At 33.7% G+C, this 6,816-nt stretch overlaps 1 long non-coding RNA gene across 1 annotated transcript; it reads right to left on the reverse strand.

The window, feature by feature from the left end:
• Positions 1-4,648: 4,648 nt before the first annotated feature.
• LOC126748951 (uncharacterized) lies at positions 4,649-5,590 on the reverse strand. Its single transcript, XR_007664840.1, has 2 exons — positions 4,976-5,590; positions 4,649-4,919 (listed from the first exon to the last, which is right to left on the reverse strand). It is a non-coding gene; the product is annotated as an uncharacterized LOC126748951 (long non-coding RNA).
• Between the last annotated feature and the right edge of the window lie 1,226 nt (positions 5,591-6,816).

Below are 6,816 nucleotides of genomic sequence, written 5' to 3' on the forward strand. Positions count from 1 at the left end.
CGTCAATTTTTTTTGGAACAACCCAAACAGGGGCGGACCAAGGACTGGATGAAGGTCTAATTATCCCGTCTTCTAACATTTTTGCAATATGTTTTTTTACTTCTACGTTTCTATGAATATATGGGTATCTGTATGATACTGTATGAATTGGTATATCATCTGTTGTCTTTATTTCATGTTAAACGTGGCTAGTAAAAGTTAGTTTTTCGTCTGGTTTGTGTAAAATTTCTGGATATTGTAAAATAAGCTTTTTTAATTCATGTTTTTTTTTCTTCATTAAAATGCTGAGATGTTATTAAGGAAAAATCGTTTTCATTCTTAATTTCAAAAGAAATAAAATTCAGTTCGAATGAGTTTTGAGTTTTACTTTCTTTTGTTGTTGGTGTGAATTTTCTAAAATTTGCTTTAGGTTAAAGATATTAAACTTATTTGATTTAAATATTTGGGATTTTTGTCTAATCAATTCTGGAAAAAAATGTATAATTGTGCTTTCATTCGTTAAATTTTTGATTTTTAGCGGTACCGTTTGATTCTGTACCTTTAATATACAGGGTTGTCTTTCTATAATTCCATTATTTAAATGAGGCATTAACATTTCGGTATTCTCTTTTAAATCCGTATTAATTTGTTTTAAAACGACAGTTTTTGGCGGTATTTCGATTTTTTGAAGATTAAAATCACTTCGATAGTGGAGAGGTATGTTGCATGAATTATTAATCAGGTAACTAACCATTATTTATTTCTATATTAAATTTTAATTTTCTTAGATTTCGTAACCCTAGGATACCGTCAAAGTAATCATGGAAATTATAAAGAATAAATTCTAGATCTTCATTTAGGTTGAATTCTTTTAATATTGGAATATAGGCTTTACTTTCGATTTGTGTATTTCCTGTACATGTAACTAGAGTGTGATTTGAATTAAACATTTTTTGTGGAAAATTTTGTTCAGCAATAATAAGTCTTAATAAGGAAGTGTGGCAGCCTGTATCGATTAATAATTTAAGTGGTGGATTAGTTAATTCAATGTAAGGCAAGATGTTAATTTGGAAACTGTTTAAGTTGTATGCTGGTGTTGTGAGGCATTTTGGTGATTGATGGCGGTCTCTTCTTCATAGGTATTTTCAGGATTTTGATCATTGTCTAATTCACAAGAAGGGTCATAATCATAACAATTTTCCTCATAAACTCTGGTTAGAGTAGTTGGGATTAGGATTATAGTATGGCTGCTGATTTTGATTTGATTGGAAATTTTGTGGGTTTTCGTTTGACATATATCCATCATTTAAATTGGTAGGTTCTGTAAAAACAAAAGGATTCTTATGAGGATTATTGAAAAAGGGGTTTCTTTGGTCATTATTGTAATTTGCATGTGCTAGACGTTGGAAGACAATGGACTAGATGTTGATACAAAACTTTTAAATTAGAATATGCCTTTATCATGTATGCAGCTGCATCAGAGAGCATTAGTAATATTTTTTCACTAGGAACAGGGTCTGGCAAAAAGAAATTTGTTAGTTCATCATGAACAAATCTAGTAATGGTATTATTATTTGTTTTGTCCAGCTGCTTTGAGCTAATTAAAAAAACATTACTTGAGCTATCTTCGCTCAATATTCCAATCATTAAATGAGCCATGTATCAACCACATGAATCCGTCGTTTCATCTACACAAAACCATATGTAGTTGCATCCTATTTTTGTTTTAATTTCTTGTATTATATTATTGTAAACCAGATCAATATAGTTTTTGCGCAAAGTTGATTCAGCTGGAATATGTCTACCAGTGTATTTCTGCAGAAAGGAACTGAATATTTGACTATTTAATTTATAAAGTGGAATATTACAGGAAACCAGAACTTTACACAAATCAAAATAAAATTGTTTTTGCTCATCCTGTGTAGATGAGCTGGCCAGTGATTCCAATAAAGTTTGTTGTTGAGTTGATGTATCTTAAATTTTTTTCAAATTTTCTACATGTCCTGTAGTTTTTTTAATTCTGCTGCTGTACAGGGTGAGTTTTTCAAAGCGCGGAGTAGTATTATGCATTGATGATATTATTTATCGATGACGTGCTCCTGGACTATTATTTGGTTAAGCATTCTTCACATTTTAAAAATATTTTGGACTATACAGGGTGTTCCGAAAAAGCAGGGCACTACAAAAGTTAATTTTTTTAAATGGAACACCCTGTATTGCAAAACATTTTTGGATTCTTTGCGTAATTACCAATCTCTTTTGATAATGGTTTAATATGCCAAAAATTAATAGTTTAGGAGATAAATCAAATTTTGTTAAAAATTTAGAATTTGCACGCATCTCTTTAATATTAAAATTTAGCACCTAAATTTTGAATACAGACTTAATTTTTATCATCAGAAGTAAAATAAAGTTACTTTGATATGCGTGCTATGTAAAATTATTCATTTTGTTATACAGGGTGTTTTTTTTGAAAGGCCAAACTTGCCCAACTTTAAATATAAAAATCTCTCTTATTTTAAATGAAACACCCTGTATATTTTCATGTCATCTAATAGCTTACTTAAGAGCCTATAAATTTTATTAATAATGTCCTATCTCTATATCTAACAGTTTTTGAAATATCATGGATTTTTCTGTTTTTCTCCTGTAAAAACTGACAATGCCGACTTAAAGTTTTGAAGCACCTCGTATTTTTTATGTATCCATCAAGGCGCCGTGGAAACAAATGAAAAAAATCTCAATAACAAAAAGACAGTTACATTAGTTAATTAGAGATTAATAGTTAGATTTGTTTTAAGGTGTTTTTTAGATATTTGTTTTCAATATTAAAAATGAATTATTCAAGAAATGAATTTATTGATATGATTTTTGTTTTGGGTGAAGCAAATAAAAATTGTCTGCTAGCTCAAAGGCTATATAGAGAAAAATATCCTCAACGGCGCACACCCGATTCCCGCAGTTTTCACGTTGTTATGGACCGATTTATGACGACTGGTAGCGCGGATCTGCCAAAACGTAATGTTGCTAATAGGGTGGCAAATGAAGGTAAAGAACTTGAAATTCTTTTGCAAATTGAGGAGGATCCCCACATTGGTAGCCGTAGGTTAGCCTTACTTTCTGATGTTTCGCAGACAACGGTAAACCGGACAACACGGAAATATAAATACCACCCATATCACATTAAGTTGCATCAAGAACTTCACAATCAAGATTTTCAGCTATGTGTAACTTTTTGTGAATGGTTACTTCGCAAAATTGAAATTAATCCAAATTTTGTTAACTATATTATGTATTCCGACGAGGCGACATTTAAAAGCAATGGTGCTGTCAATAGGCATAATATGCACTATTATGCAACAGAGAACCCTCATTGGGTACGTGAGGTTCCGCACCAGAATCATTGGTCCCTTAATGTATGGTGCGGCATCCATAATAACCGTATAATTGGACCATATTTTTTTAATGAACCTTTGAATGGGCATTCATATCGAGTATTTTTACAGCAGCAATTGCCTGAATTATTAGAAGAAGTCAATCTCCAGGAACGGCAAAGTATGTGGTTTCAACAAGATGGTGCGCCTCCCCATTTTCATCGTGCAGTAAGGGAATATTTGGATCAAGAATATCCTCAAAGATGGATTGGTCGCGGAGGATTTGTTGCATGGCCGCCAAGGTCTTGCGATCTTACGCCGCTAGATTTCTTTCTGTGGGGTTATCTCAAAGATAAAGTCTATGCAACAAAACCAACTACAAGGGAGGATATGATTATTAGAATTAGTGATGCCTGTCAAACCGTAACACCAGGAATGTTATACCATGTTCGACAAAATATAATTAAAAGAATTAATATTTGTATCGAACAAGGAGGACATATCTTTGAACATTTGTTGAACAGAAATTAACTTTTATTATATAAAAATAAGTGAATTTAATAAAAAGAAACGTCCATAAATTTGTTTCATTTTATAAGAAAAAAAATAACACGAAATGAAGAAATATAAGTATATTTCAAAAACTATTAGAGATAGGGATAGAATATTATTAATAAAATTTATAGGCTCTTAAGTAAGCTATTAGATGACATGAAAATATACAGGGTGTTTCATTTAAAATAAGAGAGATTTTTATATTTAAAGTTGGGCAAGTTTGGCCTTTCAAAAAAAAACGATCCGAGTCGGCGGAAAATCGGGAAAAGGGGCAAGCTGTACAGCAACAGACAGCTAGTTTTACAACACTACAACAGGTTCATAACCCTGTTCAGCAAGGACAAAACATGGTAAATCCTTATACTACAGGAACTTATTTTGGACATTACAATCCTAATGATAGTTTTAATTAATCAAGTAAATATTAAGTTAAGTTGAATTTTCTGGACATTTATTTTATAATATGTTAAAACATGTATAATAAATTACAAAATAAATACAGCAAAGTAAGGATTTAAAAATATTTGTTGTATTTTGTAACATGGCATGTTTAGTGAAATATAATACACTCACTTTCAAAAGTAGTCTAGCACCCCCTCGCCCTTTTCCATAATAAGCTGCAATTCAAAATTATTCTGTTTTAAATGTCTTTATCTTTTTTGATATCTGCTGTATTAAAACGATAACAAAAATATATACATATATACAAAGAAGTGAGAGGTAGCAAATGAAATGCTAAATAACTCTGTCATAACGTATATTAAAGAAGTTTTAACTGGCTTATCAAAAGCAAATAAAAATAAATATAATCATTAAACAAAGGCGTCTTGCCAGGGGACACTTCCCTCATTACAAAAATAGTGCATAAATTGTTGCCTAACGTCTTTTGCATTATTTGTAGCATTCCTACGGTGGCTTCGTTGTAAATTTACCAAAGTGTTTGGTTCGGGCCGTAAGCCCAACTCGATTTCACCTCTTTCTGTATCTTCAGAATCAAAACAAATTGGGGGACTGTAATTAGAACTATTTTTATGTAAAAAATTATGCAACGCGCAACATGCCATTACTACTTTCTCGATATTTTCCAGCTTCATATTAATAGCTGTATGAAATATTCTAAACCTGGCAGCTAAAATTCCAAAGGCATTCTCAACAATTCGTCGCGCTCTTGATAAACGGTAATTAAAGATTCTACTTTCCCTATTAAGCTGTGTTTGGCTGAAAGGCTTCAGAAAATGTTCTCGAAGGGCAAAGGCTTCATCACCGACAAATACATATGGAAGCAGAGGTCCACCGGATTTTGACTGACATGCTGGTGGTATGTTCAATGTTTCAGCTTGTCATAAAAAGCAGTGTTTTCGATAACTCCACCATCAGACACTCTGCCATTTGTTCCAAAATGACAATAAATGAACTGATAGTTTGCATTTACAACTGCCAAAAGCACGAGACTGTGACTGCCCTTATAGTTATAAAAATATGAGCCACTATTATTAGGTGGAGATATTCCACAAGTTTACCATCCACCGCTCCTAAACAATTTATAAAATTCCATTTGTTTTCAAAATCTGTTGCTATAGCTCTCCAATGATTTTCCGTTTTGGGAAACTGAAATTAAAAATAATATATTTTTTGTATAACTAGAATAATATGCATTTTTAAGTCTTACCATGAAGTATTCTTCTCTTAATACATAATAAATAGCATAACAGGTTTCTGGTATGATTTGACCTAATGCTTGAGGTGAAATTAAAGTAGAAAACTTCAGATCTTCATAGCTTCGACCAGTGGCCAAAAATCGCAATGTACATGTTAAACGTTCGTGAGGGCTAATAGATGGACGCAAATAAGTGTCATTCTTAAATTAACTTTAATTAAAGGTATCACCAAGTTCAACAATTTAAGGTACGTTTCCTCGTCCATTCAAAGATAATTATACCAATCGCCAGGTTCGATTTTTAACTCCTCCAGTAGATTAATGTGAGATAATGTGTTTCGTTTCAGCAGCCATTGTTTGGTCCATTTGGATCGTGGTCTTCGCTTTTTCGCTTGTTTTTTTTTTAACGGCCAAAGCAGCCGCTACTGCTAACAATTGCACTCGATTCATCATACAAGTATGTTCAAAGCCGGTTGGAACAAAACTGAAAATTACTGATGTGTGTGTGCAATTAAAACTTTTCCGACCGACATGTACGTCGTGCAAGTATGTCGTACAAGAACGTAGTCTGTGGGGCCCTTTAGAGAGGAACCGAAGCCGAAGCTCCGAGTGTCCATCCCTTTGGCACTGGTATCTTCATCAGTCAACCGCCCCGCTACCCCCGATGTTCGATTCGAGGACGACGACCGACCGGTATCGCCGTTTTACCTACCGTCTTTGGTGGAAATGTTGGACGAACTCCAACCCTTGTTTACGTCACCGTCTGTTCCACATACCTGCTCCACATCGTCACAACCGCCACCCCCGCCGTACCCCAACTTAGCTAAAGCTTTGGGGTGGATAGTAACCCTCTGCCGCCATCCTCTTTGGTTCCGCCACTATTTACACTAACCCAGTGGGGTAACGGCATATCTCCACGTCACACCGCCGGAAAATTGCAAATTAAAAATTCCAAGAACCTATAGCAGCCATTACCAATTAAATCAAGGATGAGTTGGAACAGCGACGATCCAATGATGAAACAAATTTAAAAATTAAGTATGATCACGGTAGGCCCTTTAATGCTACAAAAAAACTAAATAAATCCATAACTTCGTCTTATATATCTTATCAGATCGTCCGCGGACTGCTTTCAAAAAAATCTACGTTTTTATAATCTGCCGCTGTTTGCAAATTTTGACATCATCGCTCTTATAGAAACATGGCTCCAGCCCGACATTTCCAACTCTGAGCTCTTTAATGGAGCATATA

The sequence above is a fragment of the Anthonomus grandis genome, chromosome 22 (assembly GCF_022605725.1).
Source record: "Anthonomus grandis grandis chromosome 22, icAntGran1.3, whole genome shotgun sequence".
NCBI lineage: Eukaryota > Metazoa > Arthropoda > Insecta > Coleoptera > Curculionidae > Anthonomus > Anthonomus grandis.